The 23,214-nt window shown below is 39.1% G+C and overlaps 1 long non-coding RNA gene across 1 annotated transcript in view; it reads left to right on the plus strand.

Moving 5' to 3' along the window:
- LOC149799493 (uncharacterized) overlaps nt 1-23,214 on the plus strand; it is a 93,506-nt gene that overhangs the window by 49,833 nt on the left and 20,459 nt on the right. The gene's annotated exons all lie outside the window — the stretch shown is intronic.

Consider the following 23,214-nt stretch of genomic DNA (forward strand, 5'->3'; position numbering starts at 1 on the left):
GGGTCGAGAAGTATTTGACAAAAACCAATCATTTTACTCTAAGAATAAGATACAAAAGTAACAAGTTGTTTACTTGTCTCAGTGGTTTCTGAATTACGGTCGGGAACTTGGTCAGCATAAGATACAAAGTTCGGTGTTTACGATTAATTCTAAGGTCAAACTAATTTCTGGAAAAATTCAAATTCATAGTATACAAAATTAAATTGTTTTGACAAATAATGAAATTTTAAAAAAAATTATACAACTTACAAACAATTAAATTAAATCAAATATACATAACTATATATGGGTTTGGCTGGCCCCGATTGGTTGATAATGAAAGTAAGATTTTAGTAAAAAGATTCTTTTGAGAGCTTATCCCAGCAGTAACTGGGGGGGGGGGATGTTTTTATTGACGGAATTTCAGTCATTGTATGGACTTAAATTTGGAAAACTAATTACAGAAATTATCTCATGTTTCAAATACATGTAGATCTAGAAAATCTTAATATAGTTTTCTCTACGCAGACGTTTCCATCAAGGATGTATATATAATCTGATAAATTTAGAGCTGATCGTAAGCATTCAGAAATTGAAAGTTATTGAATTTTTAGCATGATGGTGTTTTGCATAGATTTACAATGATAGCTGAATTCGTCTCCTGAGTCCTTCAAGTCGTGTGTCGAAATAGAGGATAAATGTATTATATATTGTTCAGGCTCTATATGCTATTAATGGCATTACTTTTGTCCATGCTGTATAATTGCTTAACATGGGAACCTTGCATTGTCTCCTTGCATTACCATGCAAAGCGTTGCCTCACTGCCTGAGTTCAAGTTGTATCGCTGAAGCGATCAGAGTTTGGTTCTTATTTCCTGTTTCTTAATGAATAGTTCAGTTGCTAATCTGCCACTGAATGTAAAAAATATATATATAATTTCACACACACACACACACGCACAGACACAAACATCCACACACACACACATATATATATGTGTGTGTGTGTGTGTGTGTGTGTGTGTGTGTGTGTGTGTGTGAAATTCTAATAATCTCAGTTAGATTGGCCATGCTATGTATTCAAACTGTCAGGGTTATAACAGTAATACATAACAATGGAAATAGAAATGTGATGTTTTCATATGAAAACAATAGCAACAACAGTTGGTATAAAACAAGTAAGCACTTTAATTGCTGTCAGATATACTCTACTCATGGAGGCAAACGAAGTTGTATTACACTGATTTTGAATCATTTGGGTTTGTTGTGACTAACAACCAAAAGGGTGCGGGTTAGAATCCTATCACCGAACAACCTTGAGTGAGTTATAGTAGTGTGCCCTTACGCATGGCACATTACTCCAATTGTCTCGGTACTAAATAAAATACTTGTGTTGCTGTGCCATAAACCATAAAACCAGTCCTAACGAAATATTCAATGTGATAATAGCTATTCACTTCAATAATATAAAGGACAATATGACAATGTGTCTTATCAATCCTTCCTTATTACATTCCCGTATGGGTCGGATTATAAAATCTGATATGGATGAAAATAAATTAAAATGTCAAGACACCAGTGTTAGTGCTTCTGATAGAGAGATCGGAGAAACTCACGCCTCAAAATAGCTACGCTGCCCAATCATATTACGGATATGAAATTGTGAACGCAAAACAAGATAGACGCACTAAGGTATAGATATTCGAAATTATTTATATATTTATATATATATATAGTGATTAAGTTGCATAAGCTTGCAAAGGTAGGAATCCACGAACAGACGGGCAATTTAACAAGATGTAGCAGTCACCAAAGAAACATTTGTCGATGTGAATTAAAATATCAAGGTCAGACAATCAGAACCCATCTCACCTGATCAATAAGTGCTCGTATGAGATCGCATTTTACCCAATAAGGATATTAAGATTATATTGCACTGCATTTCAGTTTAGCATAATATGAAGTTATTCGTGCTGGATCAAAATAGTCAAAATGCCTTGTAAATAAAACATTGTGGACGGTTACATGCTGATAAAACTAATGTGTGTGAAAGAACCTGTCATGAACGCCTCAGCTGACTCTGCTCTATGATTTGGATCCCCAGCTGAAAGAGTGTTAGGCTATCTGGCATATTGAAAGTCATAAATGAAGACTAGCAAACTTGTATAGAGCATTTTCCATAGTTGTGGTACAATATTGAAAATGAATCCTGTCAGGCAAGTTGATATAAATTCGTACATTATTTACAGAAAGACAATAGGACTGATATTGTTAAAATAGTCCAAATTTGTAATTTTGTGGATCATTACAATGATATACAGTCCAAATTTGTCATTTTGTGGATCATTACAATGATATACAGTCCAAATTTGTCATTTTGTGGATCATTACAGTGATATACAGTCCAAATTTGTCATTTTGTGGATCATTACAATGATATACAGTCCAAATTTGTCATTTTGTGGATCATTACAATGATATACAGTCCAAATTTGTCATTTTGTGGATCATTACAGAGTTATACAGTCACATTATTCTCAACATTATTATTACCAACAGACACGTATAATTGTGTCCATGCCGCATCTCTTAAAATGCTGTTTATGACCTATACATGTCTCTATACTTTCAATAGGCTGTACTTTCCAGGTTCTTACGACTGAATAAAATGTATTTTTATTAACATTTGTATCTGTGGAAAAACGTTTTACATTCAATTTCTCAAACATTTTAGCAAAAGCTGCTTCCCCTTGCCATTCATTGGATTCGTCTCGTATATTTCAGCAAGCGTTTCTCATCCTGGACATTCCTTAGCAAAAGGTTAGTAAAAGTACTCCGTTTAAAGTAATCACTAATGAGTCTTGGTCAGTATCTAGACATAGGAACACACTATGACGTATATTAAGACCTTGTATCAGATGCTCATTGTGGCCTTCGTTTGGAACTGCTATGGATTAAACGTTTGTAAAACGCTGAAAGTTAAGATTAACAAAATGTTTGAATCAACTAATGATCCCATGTAATTTTTTTACCACGTGTCTGTACAGTGAGCCTTCACTATGTGCTATGTGCTATAGATGTATCTTGTTCCATTATCGACATTGTTATAACTCAGGGATAAATCGTTCAAACAACTTTGCACTGAAAAACTAAGACACAACTTGCTATTTACACACGTATTGAATGTTTGAACCATACCTGTACAAATAAATGATCACAAAAAATGGAGTACTCAATGCAAATATTGATTTCATGTTCTACAAAGTCAGACACGAAACTTGATTTATATAAGAGTGATTTATCCTTGCACATTCGCGGATGCGCGAGAACGTATTTTACAACAATAGGTCCACACATACATACCGAGGTACTTATCTTACAGAGATATGGGGCACGTTTGGGGCACGTTTGATCTCTCGATCTCTCACACAAACAACACACACACCTACACACACATAGTCATTGAGGATATATATCGCGATGTCGACGCGATTCGTTTACTTTGCGAGACAGTTTCCCCATGACGTTAAGAGATCCATAAAACCTCTTCATTTTGCCCATTAGAAGAACGGCTATCTGCATGTAATTGTCCGTTAACATATGCATGCTTCTCACCTCGAGTTCGTCGCAATGCGAAATTGCATTGTTAAATATTTTCAGAGAAAATTTGACTCAAGCCTGAACAGACCATTGAAGAAATAAAACGTATTCATTAAAGATCTCCTAATGAATGGTCTGCAAAGTTGGAAAAAAATGTTTGATCTTGAAGTTAATGCATGTGGTTGTAATGATGCATATTTTTTAATGAAGCAAAAGAATGGTTTTCAATTAAGAAAATGCATTTTCAGTATTCTTCCAGTCCAAATGGAGAAAATGAATGTGGAGACGCAAGTATTCAAGATATGAATATGTACAAATTATCCACGATTGATGGTGTTACCACATCTAAATTGATATTATATACATTTCGATATTAGATGCGGTTCAAATTATTTTCTTAAATTTGTTCCTAAAATTTAAAGTAAATAATGAATCAGACGAGAAACTCGACAAATTCGATACCTCCTATGTACAAAAAGACAGGTCGCAATAATACTTGTACTCTATTTTCTCTCACTCTCCTTTACAGAGCGACTCCAGTGCGACCAAATGAATTATGAGTAATGCTGCCGTGCCGAAAGTATGTATGTATGTATGTATGTATGTATGTATGTATGTATGTATGTATGTATGTATATGTGTGCGTGTGTGCGTGCGTGCGTGCGTTCGTGCGTGCATGCATGTATGCATGTGTGTGTGTCTGCCTGCATGCATTTGCGTTTAACGGCCCTTGTGCACCATTATGCTAGAATAGTGGTGACGAAAATTCTAATCACGTAAATAAAAAAGAATATCTAATCACTAGGAAGCTAAAACCTTCCAAGTCACCATAAACATGCAATGCTACAAGATAAAAGGTAATGATGATTACAAACTATAAACGGTATACAAAATGAAAGTTTAAAATATAAATTCATTTAACTATTGGGTCAAATATTTTCTATGTAATCCGCATTGACTGAAAACGTCTAAGAGTTTCTCATGTAGTACATGATCGTTAAGTTTCTTAAACGTGTTCGCATCAAAATTCCTCTGTCGCAAGAATGTGTTCCACTATCTGCAGACACTGGCAAGGTATGATGCACACTGGTCAAAGTCCGCTCTAAGGGAGGTATGCATCAGTAAGGTACGTAGGTGTAATTGATTCGCACAATAACATGCTTCTACAAAATCGATTGGGTTGAGAGTCTAAACGTGCAGTCTGAGGGTGCTGACTCTGATCGAAAAAAGGGAATGGATGGGTGAAGTGTCTGTAGGGGTAATTCTACAAAAACAGGTCTGGTACAATAATCTCAATGCCACTTGCTTCCTGGTCCCAAAATTATTGTTATATCCTTGTTACATGCTTTTACAATATTTGCGTTACGGAGAAAAGTAAACTTATTACTCATTTCTCTTTAATAGTGTGTAAATTATTTCAAATAGTATGACAATTTTACCTGCCATCTGAAACTCAAACAAAGTCCCACGATGCAGGATTACAACCTGTTCTGACGCTGTAGATTAGCTTGGAAATAGTTTACATGAAAGATAGGAGCAGATCCAGAAGTACATGAAATGACAAATGGGTCAGAGGTAACATTTGTAAAACCATTCTTCACATGCTTATGTAGGTAAAATTATAATGGATAGAGGGGAGATACAAGATATATGGCAGCCTTCAAGGCACGTGACGAATATGTGGATAGCAGTACTAGAATTCAACTTTGCTTAAGTTATGCTGGTCTTAACAGACCTCGGTTTTTTTTTCATACCCCTTACAAACGCATAACATCGGAACTTGATATTAGTTGTGTTATATTACTAACCAAAACCTTGTTTACTGTCCTTTGTCAGGTGTTCTCAGTGATGTGGCCAACTTTTAGTTCTTCTTTGCTGACTGCTAACAAATATTAAATACTATAACCTGTCATACAATATCAGAGATGGTCATGTGATGGATGTTCACTTCAGTAAATAGGGTGTTTTATATGATTACAACGATAGCAATATCTGGTGACGAACATGTTAACACCAACATTTCTGTATGTTAAACTGTTATTGGTTAGAAAACACCGTTGATTATGCTTTCCAGCACACCGAGGGCAATGACTTCGGCTTTTAATAACCTTAAGAATGTTTTATTCATGATGTAACAGTAAGGGGACATCATCCTAATGATACAGACTAATAATGTTTTATTTATGATGTAACAGTAAGGGGGACCTCATCCTAATGATACAGACTAATAATGTTTTATTTATGATGTAACAGTAAGGGCCATCATCCTAATGATACAGACTAATAATGTTTTATTTATGATGTAACAGTAAGGGGACATCATCCTAATGATACAGACTAATAATGTTTTATTTATGATGTAACAGTAAGGGGACATCATCCTAATGATACAGACTAATAATGTTTTATTTATGATGTAACAGTAAGGGGACATCATCCTAATGATACAGACTAATAATGTTTTATTTATGATGTAACAGTAAGGGGCCATCATCCTAATGATACAGACTAATAATGTTTTATTTATGATGTAACAGTAAGGGGACATCATCCTAATGATACAGACTAATAATGTTTTATTTATGATGTAACAGTAAGGGGCCATCATCCTAATGATACAGACTAATAATGTTTTATTTATGATGTAACAGTAAGGGGACATCATCCTAATGATACAGACTAATAATGTTTAATTTATGATGTAACAGTAAGGGGACATAATCCTAATGATACAGACTAATAATGTTTTATTTATGATGTAACAGTAAGGGGACATCATCCTCATGATACAGAAAATGGCCCGTGGAAATTAGTTGAGGTCTCGAAATAATTATTAATGTTATCCGTTATGTGCGAGTATTGTAGACCAAATTTTTTTTTAGAAAAACGGTTAAAGTTTGCGTCCTTTTATAAGGAACCAAAAACAACTATATGGGTACGCCTATTATATTATGTTCGAAAATTATGAGAACCACGCATATAACTTTGCCGTATATCTGTGAATATATAATCATAACGTTAGGTCACTCTACGTCGCACTTGCTTCAGTTTTGACATGGGAAGTCAAGGCATTGAAAAATAACCAGATTTATGAGTAAAATTCAACTTAGACATTGTCATGCATGTTTTTTATTATGTCTCAAGAGACTCCAAGATAATTATTTATAGGAAATATATTCTTATTGTATTCTGCTTTGGCAATGTACACAACACTACGAGTCATGTTTCTGACTATCTGTTTAATGTAATGACACTAAACAAAAGAGTACTAAGCTGTAGCTAGACGAAACTTTGATGGTTTTCAGAAATCAAATGCACCTGAAAACGTTATTTCTTCTGTTATTCATGTTCTCATCAATGATATAGTTTTCCCATAATAGCAGCACAGGTAACATTAAATCTGTTCGTATCGGTTATTCTTTTACAATCATGCTTGTAATATAATGAAAACAACTAAGATAAATGAAGTAAAATTAAATTACATGCATACAGAGTCATATTTTGTATTTAAAATTCTTAACATCCTAATCTGCCTCAGAAATATTAATTTATCCAACCCTGTTCTGCATAATTTTGTGAATAAAAAAAGTAATGTTTTCAAACCCCACGAGAAATGTATCGCACAGCTATACAAATATTCAAAATTACAACTCAGGGCTAGACATTCCAGTCTTTAGTCACTGTTTCGGTTGCCAAAAGTTGCAAATTCATTTTGTAACAAATGAAGACAGTAACAAGAGTCACAAGTGAAGCTAACGTCACTCACCCGTTCTGATGTTGGCCCGATAGTGGAATATGTTAACAACTGGCAAAGTAGTCATTACCCAGATGAGATAATATAGTAAATTCATCCAATCAGAACACAGCTTATCCTATTCACACGGATTACCTGGAATAATTGCAGTTCACCATGGTTTCTTAAACACGGTTTCTTCATTCACTAAGCCATTGTAACATGCATTTTTGTCCGTAAAGTGAGTTATTGCAAATAATTATGAATTACAGCAGTTCTTATCAGCAATGTTTACGCTTATATGGCACAATTTTGATACACAAATAATTATACTTGTGTTAGGTGAAGTGTTTTGAATGTTCATTCATTGTTGTGTACATGTTCTTTTCTTGTACTAAAATGTGATGTCTAAAAACGCTGCATGCGACATATGTTTGACCAATTGACCAATTGAATATATTTATCACACGGCTTGTCTCTTGCATCTTTCTACGATCTCATGTATATGTAGCGTTTTCTATTCCTTGTCATTAGTGTAATTCTGCAATTTAATTTAGTTGCTTTTGAGCTCTCTAAATTCAGGTATCGATTGTACAGATCAGTGAGATAATAGTCAACACTTATGCGAAACCCTAAGTAGACGGGTAAGGGCAGGGAAAGGGCCAATATTTAAGTGTCTAATTTATACCTCAGTGGCTGCAATATGTAGCAGCTGTATTACCACAGCCTAAGCACTCTGTGGGTGATCTATACAAGCAGTTTTGTACATGACTTAAGCCAGTTTCTCCTTGCACCGCTTTTGGCAAATTACATTGCTAGAGGATCTCAGCATATAGATTTTAACTTTCAAATATTCCGTTAAACAGTAATGAAAGATTCAAATTATTGACATCTTTCTCAATTTGTCAAAAGGCATGGCAGCTAGGCTTTTGTTTCATATTTCAGATTGCGTCAAGGTATATAATCCTTTTATGTTTTCTTTCTGTTGAAGTTTTGAAATAATGTGTTTCCTATCGGTAATGATATTTTATGGCGTGGTACCAGTAAAACATGTGTTTCATGCCTCTCTTAGGTCGGGTCTTGATAAAATGCTTCTAGGTCAGTAATTCTGCTCAGGAGTTCATATTTAAATTTAGAGCTTTTGTCTGAATGTGCCTTTCATTCTGAAATATTTAGGACCGGGACTGAATTGTATCATGACATTATTGGAAAGAATTCGTCTTCATTTTGAAATGTATTTTATTGTGGCTGTAAAAGCACAGTGGTGGAAGAGCACACGTCACGAAAATGTGGAGTATGGTCACAAACTATGTTTTGACTGAAGAATAAATGTAACCAAGATCCCAAGATGTGTTCGTCGTCTTTTGCATGTACATATGATGTTCAAAAGCTGTCTAGTCTGAGTATATACTAATCTACAATGGCAGTGTCAACCGTTGGAATCCTAGTGCCATTGGAATGCTGGCCTGCGTTCAGCTTAGTGAAATACATGTATGGAAGATATAAGAAAATTAATGTTGGTCTGACCTCAGTGTCTCCTTTTTGGGTCCTCATTTTTACATGCGTTGTTTGACCCTATTGTGTCTCTTTATGGGTCCTCATTTTGATATGTAAATGTCAGTATCCTCATAAGATATTTAGTGCTTTATTAACTGATTGAATAATAATAATAATAATAATAATAATAATGATAATAATAATAATAATAATAATGATAGCATTAGGGTCCGTTCTTGTTATTCAAATACAATCAAATATACTCAGATGAACTCCAATATGCTTATATATTTATTTTATATTATTAAATATATTCATTTTGAATTAAACACATGGAATAAATGGTGATATTTATTAATCTAGCATTATCGTTGTGAGTCGTCCAGTGATAGTCTAAGAATAGGCCAATAGGATAAGCTTAATTGTTAAATTGTTGGTTAAACGCATTTTGCGGATAATTTTCACTTACTTAACCATTAAAAGCTCCCCATAACATGTCCCAGCTAGAAACCTAAGCGAAATATTAGATGTAGCAGTTAATACTTGTATTAAAGGCATTTTATAAATTTCATAAAGACAATAATAAGTCATAACAACGATATTTGCAGAAATATAAACTCCATAGTCACATTTCAAATCAAGTTATGTTCATTTAACATTGCGTGTTTTATAGTCTGTTTAACGTTGTTGCATTGTACGTTCATTATTCACATGTTTTCGGACCTGTCTTTGATGTCATCTGTTTACTTTGCTCTTTTCTTGTCTTTTTTTATATAGAAAGTTCATGAAGAGCTTTCTTTTTGTTCTTTTCATTGCTGTCTCCACATGACCTCGATAATATACTGGGAGCTGTAATTTGTGGTCAAACTATAATTTCCTGCGCTGTAGAGTGAACTCCAGGCTTCTAGAACATAGCATTTACAACTGGACTCATGTTCTCTATAAAACTGTGTGTGTTTTGGGGCTGCCAAATGATTTTTGGTTTCATAGCATTATTAATTGACTCGGCACTATTTTCCGTCCAAAAATTATCGTTCGTTCTGTAAAGCTGTGGTAGAAGCAGCAGAGGGGGCGAATCGGACATTTTGTCCAATCGTTATTTTGCTTAATTATTACTTTCTGCACTCAACGATCTAGTGTCGTCAGCGCCTGGTAAAAAAAAAACGACGACGTCGTTGGGGGATCGTCGCGTCGTCATTTGGTTTAATTAACACCTTCTGCGCGCCGATCCCCAGCGTCGTCAGCGTCCGGTAAGCACATCGACGACCGCGTCGATGTCATCGCCCCCTCTGCTGCTAAGAGGTTATTTACAATGAAAATTATTTACAACTAACCGAATATTTGGTCAAGTCCGATACGATATCGTGTCCGAGGATCATGTAAATTTATCGTTATGAATCCATGTGGGGTCGACTGAGCATGACTAAAAAAGTTTCGAAAAACATTAAAGTCCATGTCACCGCCGCACCATGTCTGCCAAATATTTCGTAGCGTGTGTGTATCAACGCCGTTGAATACAGCAAGAATATTGCAGTTATCTCTGATTACTTTTGGAATCTGAGTGTATCGTTGAGTGACATATATCACGTCAGTGTTTTTATGCCTGCCTCTGGAAAATATCCTAGCTGGGTTCTTTTGATTGTCTAACATAACATCATCGTACACGACTAGATTGTTAACGTCGCCATCAATATCATCAATACCCGGTGCATCATTGATATCCGTAATAAACTCAATAACATTCTTTTTAGCGATCGCTGATGCATTCTCGTTGAAATCTTTCAACACCTCGTAGCATCGTTGATCATCTACGCTAGGAGCAACCAAATACAACTTATCCCACTTCATCCATCTCATTATTAAATTGAGTAACAATTGCGTCTTGCCGGATCCAGATGGTCCGATGATAATCATCCGGATCGAGTTTGGTAACGCTGCAACATGCTTAACTGGTTCTCTTGTTTTAGTCGCCGAAAAATCAATTATATTCATATCTCTATACATAAATTATGGATCTATATTGTGTGAAGTGTAGAGTGCGTACTGGCACAAATGATATGACAACCGTTACGACAAGAAATAACAGATCGGCGCTTACTGGTAAGTGTGTACAATGCGGTACAAAGAAATTTAGATTTATTTCTATTAGACCCGGAGATGTTTTAAAAAAAAGCGAGGAGGTGACATCGCAGCCAAATTGGCAAAACTCCCCGGAACACCGTGGGCAAAGTATCCAGGAGAAAAACACCTCCCAGGATATAACTACTGTGGCCCCGGAACACGATTAGATATTAGACTCGATGCTCAGGATCAGCCCAATCCAGGTGAGTATCCGATAAATGCTATTGATAAGGCGTGTCATGCTCATGATGTTGCTTACAAAAGTAGCGATCTGCAACAGCGTCATATCGCGGATGTAAAATTAATTCACGCGCTAAATGCTATTCCTGATAAATCCGTCAAAGAAAAATTGGCCTCATGGTTGGTAAAATCGGCTATGAAAGGTAAATTAATGATTGGCGCTGGTAATTAATAACAATCATCCAAGAAAAACGATGGATTCCATCTATTATTCTCCGAGAGGATACTGGAAGGGGAAGGCCGCAATTGGTAAGCTTGCAAGCGCTGCAAAGGTAACAAAGACCACTGCGGCTAATTGGTTATCCAAACAGGCTATATGGCAAATCTATCTACCACCGCCTAAACAAATCAACTTCTCGCGCTTTGATGTCAGCGTACCTAATGAAGTTCATCAGGCTGATATACTATTTCTGCCGCATGACAACGGTTACAAATACGCGCTAACCGTAGTTGATGTTGCGAGTCGATACAAACAAGCGGAACCGTTGAAAACAAAGTCAGCAACTGAAGTAGCCGATGCGTTTGAGAGGATTTATCGAAGAGGTCCTCTGCGCTGGCCAAATCTATTACAAGTTGATCCTGGTAGTGAATTTCGCGGCGCTGTTTTATCAACGCTGAAACATCATAGCGTCGCGATACGACGAGGTCATACTGCGCTACATCGTGATCAGGCAATTGTTGAACGATTCAATCGGACTCTCGCTGAACGGTTATTTGGATATCAATACGCGAAGGAATTCATTCAAGAAAAACGATCTCGTGAATGGGTCAAAAGGTTGCCAGGTGTAATTGCAGCGTTAAATAACGAGATTACCCGAGTAATCAACATGAAGCCCAGCGACGCGATTAAATACGAGTATATACCCGGAAAATTAAAAATAAATAGCGTTTCTAAGCCGATTCTTGGCGATGTCACTGTTAGATATCTATATGAACCAGGAGAGCTTGAAGGCGGTAAAAAAAGGGCTACCGATCCTATTTGGAGTGTTACCACACATAACATATCAACGATAACACGATCAACTGGTAGACCACCGATCTATAGACTGGATTCAACTGCTCCTCAGCGCGGATTTACACGCGAGCAACTACAAGTGATACCTAACGATACTCAATTACCCCCACGTGGTCTTAACTAGCGCCGTTGCGTCTATTGCACTCAAGACAGGTCAACCTCACATTGTTTTTGACATGACCGAGACTGTTATCGATCCTATCCACGGTAAATTGGCGAGTGTCTTTATCCGAATAACGCCAACTCATTATACAATTGCAACTCGCGCAGTGATTATTCTGTTGTTGTCGTAGCGAGATTATTAATTCGGCATCAATATCAAAACGCCGCTGTTTTTTTTTATCCTGTTGGCGGTAACCCGAGAGTTTTCTATCAATGACGCTTGCATCGATGGTGACTTTGTCGCCGGCTTCGTCAGTGACTCCGTCATCGGCTCCGTCAATAACAATTCTTCGAAGCTGATTTATCCTTCGTACTCTGGACACTGCAAGATAGACTAGATTTGACCATTCGATGCGATTATCAACTATCCAAACAATTGTGTCCGTGATGGTTAGTCCCTGCGAGGAATGTATTGTTGTTGCGTATCCTAGCGTCCACGGGGATTTATCAGCACGTAGCGCGTCCTCGACGACGCTGATATCAACGAGCACGATATCATTCAGCACGAGAATTTGTTTTTCTGTCCGGCCTGGAATTTCAACTTCAATGTTCTGCCGCCGTGTGTCCGCGGGTCTATAACATAACGGCACTGGACGCGTTGGAAACTTTTCCTTATGCAACGTAAACAACTTCCGCTGAAGTGTGTCTCTGACTATCTTTCTACTCGCTACAATCAAATCGTTTGGTCTCCATGTTTCCCAGAATTCATTTAACGGCGTTTCCGGAATCACCTCGCGAATTATTTCACATTGAATTCTATCCGGCTGTAATCTGATTAATTTCTTAACCTCGCGCAGTTGTTCATCAAGTGCTCGGTAATCAGTATCGGTTTCTTCATAATAGTCCACAAAACCCCTTAACCAATCATGTGGACCCTCGCCGACAAATGGTGGTGGTTGGCCATGGTCCCCACACATGATTACCGCTGTATTCGCGCGCAGCAACCACTCAAGAAACATTTGTAAAGTATCTAACGAAACAGTACATATCTCATCCCAGATGATAATGTCGGGAATAAATTTTTCACCCATTCGATCAGGAGTCCACTCACCGCCGCTGTATCGAAAGAAGCTGTGATAAGTAACGGCGTCAACATTTCGTTGTTTTATCTCTCGCGCTAGTCTATGAGTCGGTGTAAGCACGATTATACTTGCCCGCGTTCGAAATAATTCAATTGCCCGAGTCGTCTTTCCTGACCCGCCACAGCCGCTTAAATAAACCGTCTTGTGTCTACAAATTGGATCAGAACACGATGGTGCATTAGACCATTCTGACAATTTATCACCGCGTAAGTAGTTGTTCTCAACGGTGACATCTGCTGACGGGGAATAATCGCGTCGTATTTCATTTTTAATTCTCCATGTACCCCAACTCTCGTCCGGACTAGTAAACTCGGCTACGTTTTCCTTATACTTTACGTCTATGTAAAACGAATCAACGGCTACTCTAACCGCGGTATCGGGGAATCTATTTATCATCGAGAATAAATTGATAGCGGCATATCCCAGCATAGACGCCCTCAAATGTGGATACGCCGGGCTGTCTCCATCGCTGTAGGTAACAACTGTACCCAACCTCGTTCCATTGGACAAGAAAGCTGTTTTGCAGTTCACGTATCTATTTTTTGCCACTGTGTCCTTGATTACGAAATCATATTCTGCGTCATCTATAATCAGCCGTGAGCAATATCGTTTGTAGTCGTGGTTTTTTCCACCTTGTGTGAACTTACCAATTATTCTTCTACCGAGATCTTTTGCCTCGCGGTTTCGTTGGTTAAATATCCTCCTGGACCATTCGATGATATATTCCTCGTCGGCATCAATGTTTTTTCTGGACTCGTCAATTATGCTATCTAGACGCTCCGGTTCTGGTAACCAGACTTCAGTCTGTGCCCGGTATGATATAATCGCGTCACTGACAATCAACGAAACTAGCATGCTACAATCAATCATATACCGTAGCAGCGCTATTGGCAGCCATCTCTTTTCAGCCATGTGTCTACCGATCCAAATATAACAACAGCGATGGAGTCCTGCCGCGAATTCAAATGATACTATGCGAGCGAATCCGGTTAAATCAAAATCAGGCAGTGGTCCATTAATAGCAACACGAATCATTTCATGACTGGGGTGTCCAAATCGTCTAAAGTACTCAGCGGCGGATCCATACCCGAGAAAACTCGCTGGATAACAGGCAACCATATCAACCGAGATCATAGCGTCGCGGTTGTATTCAGTGTTCCATAGTCCACCGTGATAGTATTCCAAACAACTGGATTGTACATCCGGTAGAAATTCCCTGCGCGTTGGTCTCCACGCATTTTTCCTTGCTGCAACATGAGCTACAACCGATGGAATCGTAAAACAATTTGTTAGCAGTTGTTCATCATGCTCCTCAAATTCTATGGCGGTTTTTTTCATCCTGTTGTGAAATGCTTCAGTGCGATATAATTCACCGTTTGGTCTTACAAACTGATCAAAGGTATCCGCATCGTTTTCAGCGCTGCGAAGTAACCACATTGATACAGGGTCGTTTTTACACAAGTAGGCAATAGCATCAAATAGTTTCCTCTCCGCGAGAAAACCGTCCTTGGAGAATTGTTCTCCCAGGAATTCTTCGGGTATGTACTTTACTGTTCTATCCCGTGGAAATATTGTGATCACGGGCGTCCATGCGTGTTCGTTATGATCAATAATTTTGATTGGGGCTCCCTTCGATTTATACTTCGATTCGTATAATACTTCACCGGTTATCGTTGTAACGGTTATTGGAAATCTCAGCGATGTTTCTAATCTCGCTATGTCGCTGATGGTTGCTCCACGCTCTTTTACGGTTAGTTCCCACTGGTTGATTTTGCTACGTCGTAAATCAGTCAATTTGTTTCCTCGACATGCATTTGTAAAATGCTCTATTATTCGTTCTGCTACACAATTTATCCCAGTTGACTGTTTCATCGGTTTCAGTTTTCCGATATCAGGTTTCTTATTTAACGGGTATATTCCATAAACAACTGCTGTTTCAGGATACGCTCGTTCATAGTATGGTTTGTCAATTCCGGTTAACAACCCCGGCTTGGAGTCGCGGCTGACAGTGACTGTTTTCTTGTCGCTGAGAACTGGTTCAAATTTATCACGCATGATCCAATCGCCTGATTCCACCCGGACAATGAATTTTACTCTGAAGAAATACCTTTTACCGTCAAGTTGTGATATTATCATTGCTGCGCGGTTGTCGTTCATGGTAGCATCAACAATGCCATCAATTCGAAATGTTGACCAACTGTGAGATGCGCCATCACGCTTGAATTCATTGATACAATCGCGTATTTTACTCAACAGGGTTTTATCGTTTATTAACGCTTTTGATGTGTCCTTGAGGACTCTATCGAGATTAAACCTAATATTTTTCCGGGGTTTAATTGCTGCCAATCTCTCGAACTCATCCATATAATTAAAACAAGTATTTAAATGAAAGAATATAGTATAATGAATCACTGCAAATGGTTGATGATTGGGTCGACAACCCCGTGCAATAAATCATGTAGAGGTGAATTCTGCGGGTATCATTTACAAAGCGTTCGTAATGGTTCTCTTGGCCCCCTCCCGTGCTTGGTTTGCCACGTCGGTGTAAGAGGAAAATCACAGTTGTGTATCAATTGTGGCGGAAAGCGATACAGGGAACTAAAACGCTATTATGACAAGCGAATTAAAAACGCCGTCATTGACCCCACCGCAGACTTCGTCATCAAAACTCCTCAGGACTACATTGCAAGGTTTATAATTAAACCAAATAATAAATTAGACAAGTAGTATTATTATACAAATGGAACAAGAGTTCAGACCTCACCCTGTGTTTGTTAATTACGAGGCATCTCGCGACGGTATTGTTAGAAACCGCAGACTGAAGAAGCCGGTTGGTACCGTAAATAATCACGGATACTTGCGATTTAATGCTGGGAAAAAAATCTGTCTTATTCACAGGATGGTGTATGAAGCGTTTAACGGACTGATCAACGACGGTCTCGTTATTGATCACATTGATGGATGTCCTCAAAATAACAGACTGTGTAATCTAAGAGCTGTTACACCGAGTCAAAATTCCAAATTTGGAAAAACAGGAGGGATGAGAAAGGCAAAACCCGTAAAGTCATTTGATACAATAACGCACGAGGAAAAAATATTTCGCTCTATGAATGCGGCTGGTAAATACTTCGATATTTGTAGTAAATCAGTTCTAGATGTTGCGGAGAATATAACTAAAACAGCGATCTCAAAAAAGACGGGTCATAGAATTCGATTTTCATATATAACATCAAAGGGAGATAACTCGTTTTGTGATAGCGTCGCATGACAAGAGTTACGTCCCTTGAAGTCTAATTAATGTTGCGTCCCTTGAAGTCCAATTAATGTTGCGATTAATTAATCATTTTACGATGAAAACTAATGAAATACACGCTATTATCTAACAGCTGTATTCTTTTTTTTAATGTTTTATTTGAGTATTTGGTTTCATTTAAATGCCGTGAAACACCATTAATAAGTATTTAAGGATTCAAACGATTCAAGGGAATTCAAATTAACACACACCTTGTGACTGACGCCGCTGTATTAGTCACTTTATATACAAGATGACTCGTTATAAGCCTGGGGCTTTCGAAAGCCAATTCAACTAATCAAAACTAACCCACGCTCTTGACCCGGGCGTGTGGTTGTCTTTTGTTTACAATCATGCAACCGGGTTAATTTAATTGGGTTGCTTTTGATTGGTTGAATTGGCCGTAGAGTTCCGCCCCGCCGTTTTATGTTTGTGCTGTCTTGTGCCGTCCCATCATCCATCAATCATTTCATTATAAATATATTCATCCTTAATTAAGTACATGTAGTGATGTCCCCCAAGCATATCTTCTGGGCGGTCTACGATGACGTTTGTCACCCTAGGCCTCCCTCCCGGAGATGTATGCTTTGGGGTTCCAAGATGTGAATGTCCTTAATTAAGTATATGTATATGCCTGCAATCTGCCACAACACTCGAGTGGAGATCTACGGCATTGTACTGTCCATGTATGCCTGCAATCTGCCACAACACTCGAGTGGAGATCTACGGCATTGTACTGTCCATACAAAAAACGGGGTCAAAAATGGCCCCAATAATTTTATTAAAATTTTTGATATTAGAAATAAGATGTTTTATAAGAATAATGAATATCGAAGACATCAATAATATATTAACTGAGATTTCAAAATTAAAAAATCAAGGAATTGAATTATCTGATGGTCTCGACAGTGAAAAAATATTATCCGATTATGAGATTATTAACGAACAGTCGAAACGGGGGCGTTTTACCCTGGCCCGCGAGTATTTTTTTATAAAACGATTACAACATACGATTAATGAGAACCTGTACCACAATGACGCAAATGCATTCATTGGACTATTTACTGCCGTTGAAATAATACGAAAAAAACTCGGACGTGTTTATGAACGACGCCGGGAGATTTCTAGTAAGATCAAAAACATTAGAAGGATTATAGACGAAAACTCCGTGGAGCCCCCGATGGTACACTCGGCGGAAAATTAGAAAATTGCGGATCAATTTACAATAATGGTAGGTGAATCACTTACTACTCGGCTAGCCAGAGAGCGGCTAGCAGCGCTTAGAAAGTTTATACCGTTACGAGACAGAGTGAGAGAGAAACTTCAAACGCGACAACAAATGCAAACTGATTTTGCTGTTGGAAGTGAACAGTTATTTGCCCCGGTAACTAAAGCGACTAAGGATGTTACGGCGGCAACTGTACCCGTTCTTGGTGCGCTTGAAAAGATAGCGGCTCAGACCGAACAAACAAAAAGGTCTTTAGAAACACTTCCTGCAAAAATAGCGGCTGCTACAACACGGAGGCCGCCACCACTCGCTATAACCGAACCACAAGAACCCTATGTTACAATGGCCGACGAAGAAGAACTAGGCGCTACTGCGAAAGAACCAGAAGAAGAAATACCAGAAGAAGAAATACCAGAAGAAGAAATACCGGAAGAAAAAGAGGGGAATATACCCCGTATTGTACTCAAGAAGAGCACAATAGATGAAATTAGAGGCTTCAGCAACAGGGAAGAATTAATTAATTTTACTGCCAACAATTTTGCTAAGAACATACGAGATAAGAAGCATATCAATAGCGGTTACGAGAAAAATATAAAGTCGTTAAAGGACTGGGCAAGAATAGTGTATTTAGCGAGTAAACATAAAGATGCATTACCACATCGTAGTAAATCCGATTACGACGCATTCCACAAGGAAGTTAAGAGTATAACACCAAAAAAAGGAAAAGGATACTCTGTTGGTAAAGAATCCTACGGCGTTACCTGTCCTAATAGTGTTCTCAGTGATATATCACGGCTGGAAGTACTAATCGGAGGAAAACGAGCCGGAAATAACTCTACGGAAATAATCAATGAGGCCGCTGATATTTGCAAGCGGTTATTTGCAGGCGGTATTATGGACATTAATGCATATCGAACGCTCATAGACGAACTCGTGGATGATTAATTGGAAAACTGGTGTTTTTAATAAGGATGATCATACACTACAACCACGATAAACCAGTACTCGTCTACGTGGTAAACTCACGATTGCCTGTTTACCGCGCGTACTATGGAGATGGTCTCGGTAGCACCATTGCGGGGTTATTTACAAGAATGGCTCCAAAAGTAGCGCCGTTAGCCAAACAATTAGGAATGAAGGCTATTGATGTTATTCGTGATAAGGGTATTAGTGCCATTGGAGATGTTGCCGGAAGGGCGTTTTCTGCCGCACGAGACAAACTAATGTCATTGGTGAAATCCAGGAGAAAAAAACAGAAACCACCGGTAATGCCATCAACGACAGTGATGCCTGCAAATGTCAGTAAAGTAATAAATAACGCCGTGGAAGAAAAATTAGAGTCATTGGCGACGACTCCGTCGTTGGCGACTTCGCCATCCGCCGATGCGGCAACCAACGCGCTCATGAACGCGATAGCGGGAAGTGGTTTAAATTCAAAGAATTTACGACGAAAAAATCGCAATTGAAAACATCAACATGATAAATAATAAAATGTTTGCGCGAACCGCTGATCCCGCGTTTGATATGGATGCCCCAGTGCGCAGGGATGATTCTGTCCGTGATTATCAATATTATTCTTATTATGCAGCGCAACCTGACCTACGATCGCGAATTGAACTTCAAGTCCAAGATACCAGTAAATACTTTCTGCCGTGTGAAGCGTTTATCGAAATCGAGGGAGAACTCGTGACAAATACCGCCGATAATGCACCATACCCAAATGACCATCGTGTTCGAGTTGGCTTCGTCAACAACGGTATCATGGCGTTATTTGAGAGCGCCAGATATCTTATTGACGGGCGAGAAATTGAATCAATAGAACGCGAGGTTGATGTTGCAACAACGATAATTGGGTTGGCGAGATACTCGGATGATTATACAAGATCGGCGGGCCCATCTATGATGTTTGCGAAGGACACCACCAATAACGCTGACCATATTCAGTACATCAACGTGCTGGTGGAAAGAGATACCGCAGTTGACCAGGTTGAAGCAACCAATCCAGATCGCAGAGCAAAACCAGGCGCTAATTTCAATATTATAAAAAGCACCAACAATGATTACAATCTAGGATTCGCAGCACGAGTAGGAATGTTGCAAGGACCACGCCGACAGTTTTCATGCGCGATTCCACTCCATCACATATTTGGATTCTGCAGAAATGTTAGAAAAGTCATCTATGGGGCTAAGCATACAATCGCGCTGACGCGAAGGGGCGATGATAACAATGCAATATGGCATGCTGCTGGCGTCGCTGCCGGTAAAGTCATTTTAACTAAAATGGCATTGTGGATGCCGGTGCTGACTCCATCAGTTACCACGGAAGCACGATTGTTAGCATTTATGGAACAGGGAGGGAAATCGTTGTTGAGTTGGCTAGCGGTAACAACTGATGCTAAAGAGGATAACGTCGCCGATACGTTTACATGGCACCTGGCGTCAAAACAGGGTGTTTCAGCCCCGCGTCATATATTCATAGCGCTACAGAATAGGGAACGATTGGGCAGTCAAGAACACAGCCATATGATATTTGATCAATTAGGAGTCAGGGATGTTTCGCTGAGAATAAACGGACAACAGGAACCATCCGAGGATATACAGCTTAATTACGGCGATAACCATATCGCACGTGTGTATCATCGATTGCTGTCGTATATGGGTCGTGATCAAAACGTCGACACTGGTTTGCAAATATCACAACTTGATTTTAAAAACCTGTATCCGATTTATTATTTTTCGCTGGAACATCTTGATTTAACGAGACAATCCGTCGTTGATATACACTTCCGAGCTCGTATAGCCCCGGGTGGTGTTAATTATAGAGCGGTTGCTGTCATTCTCAGCGATAAATCAATGCTGCTAGAAGGTGTTGGTGGACGAATGAGAATCATTGATGCACCAGTGGAAAACATGTAATTGAAAGCACAAACGCGTTTACAATAAAATGTCGTATAGTGTAGTCAGTGTAGAGTTGACTGATGGTCAAGTCAAGAAATTACGATCAAAGTCGGCTAAACAATGCGGAACCACAATAACGCTGAAGCCGTCACAGATGGCAGGTGGTAATCATAAGATATCGTTGACGGCGCGTCAAATAAAACATTTCAATGATGCGATGAAGAATAAAAAGGGTGTTCAAATAGATTTTTCCGCCGCAGCAATTAAAAACATGGAAAAGACCGGTGGGATATTTCCGCTGTTAGCTGCGATTCCAGCGTTGATTGCCGCGGCCGCACCAGCAGTGGCTAAGGCGGCGGCGTTGGGGGCCGTTGGTACCGCGGCGGGGATGGCATTGAAGAAGGCAACCGGGAAAGGTTACAAAAAAAAACGACCCGTGGCCGGAAAGGGTCTAAGACTACCGGGAACCCCGTATTCATGGTATTCGGGAAAGGGTCTAAGACTACCGGGAACCGTTTATTAACTCGGGAGTCAATGACTCCTGAGTCTATGACTCCAATGTCTAATTTTGATTTAATAGACGCCGCAAACGCGTTAGCGATAAAAAACTTCAGAGGTGTTTTTATGAGGGATCAATTACCGGCGGCCCCAAGGAATACTGAAACAGGCATAATTAACCTCGATGGGTCCTCCGGAGCGGGAACTCATTGGGTTGCGTACGCGATTGATCCGCGTGCAATCGTCTATTTTGATTCATACGGGTTAGCCCCGCCGAAAGAGTTCATGCGGTATGTCCGGGCGTGTTCAGCCCCGGCGTGTTCAACCCGGGTTTTTTATTCCACGCTGCCAACACAGCAATTGAGTGACCCACCGATATGTGGCCGTGAGGTATTGAACGTACTCGCGGCGATTTCATCATCGCGAAAACCACCTCATGTGGTTGTAAACGAATACACTAGTGGGGTCGTAGAAGCTCAACGGATTTTAGAGAATAACATTTACAATAATAATGATTGATATCTGGGGACGACCGGTTTCGGCGCTGAAAGAATACACGGAAACGGCCGCCGCCGACATAAAAAAACTAATTGAGGATGAAATCGCTGATATGTTGAATCTAACAAGTGTTGACCCGGGCGAAATAGTTGTATTTCAAGACCGCCAGGGTAAATTGAAATCCGGTAATATGTCACTGAATGACGTTTTAATACGACAGCGTGATGCCGCCGAGGACACTATCGCGCTGTATACCAGCGACGGACGACTCAAACCGGGTGGACATATATCAGCGGTGACGGATAGGGTAACATTAGTCCAGGACGGTTTTACAAGGTTAGATAGATCGGTGACCGAACTTGACGTGCAGGTGAAAAAATCTGTCGCCGAGGTGAAAAAATCTGTCACCGATATACAACTCACTACCGCTAGTTTTTTTGGAACCCCGACGGTAACCGAACCGAATCTTGCAACAATAAAAAATACTATTTTGGAGTTTACGACGCTGTCGGGCCAATTTACCTCGTTACGAAAAAATGTTAACAGGATCGATGACAACTTTGATAAATTCCTTGGTAAAAAAAATGCCAAACCGGATGAAATCACAATAACTATAAATGATATCACTGCGTATGGACAGGAAATAAAAACAATCAAAACTGATGTTGCAACAAACAAAAGGAGTGTAGACGCGCATGAACGGGAAATAGAAATAATCGACGCTAATGTTGCAACGATCATAAATAATGTAGACTCGCATGGACGGAAAATAGAAACAATCAAAACTGATGTTACAACGATCATAAATAATATGGACACGCATACACAGGAAATAGGAACAATCAAAACTGATATTGAAGCGAACAAAAAGGGTGTGGACGCGCATACACAGGAAATAGGAACAATCAAAACTGATGTCGAAGCGAACAAAAAAAATGTAGACGCGTATTGGCGGGGAATAGGATTAATCAAAACTGATGTTGCAGCGAACAAAAAAGGTATAGACGTACATACATATGAAATAGGAACAATCAAACTTGATGTTGCAGCGAACAAAAAAAGTATGACCGAGAATACACGGGAAATAGAAACAATCAAAACTAATGTTGCAACGAACAAGAATAATATAGACGCGAATTTGCGTAGAATAGAAATAATCAAAACTGATGTTGAAGCGATTAAAGACGGACTACCGAGAATAACAGAGCAACTCGAAACTAATATTGAAGCGAACAAAAAAAATGTAGACGCGTATGGAGGGGAAATAAAAACAATCAAAACTGATGTTGAAGCGATTAAGGACAAACTACCTAGAATGACAGAGCAACTCGAAAAAATGAAAACACCTCATGGGATCATCGGCAGTGGCGT

Source organism: Sinohyriopsis cumingii, chromosome 5 (genome assembly GCF_028554795.1).
Source record: "Sinohyriopsis cumingii isolate HCF-2022 chromosome 5, ASM2855479v2, whole genome shotgun sequence".
NCBI lineage: Eukaryota > Metazoa > Mollusca > Bivalvia > Unionida > Unionidae > Sinohyriopsis > Sinohyriopsis cumingii.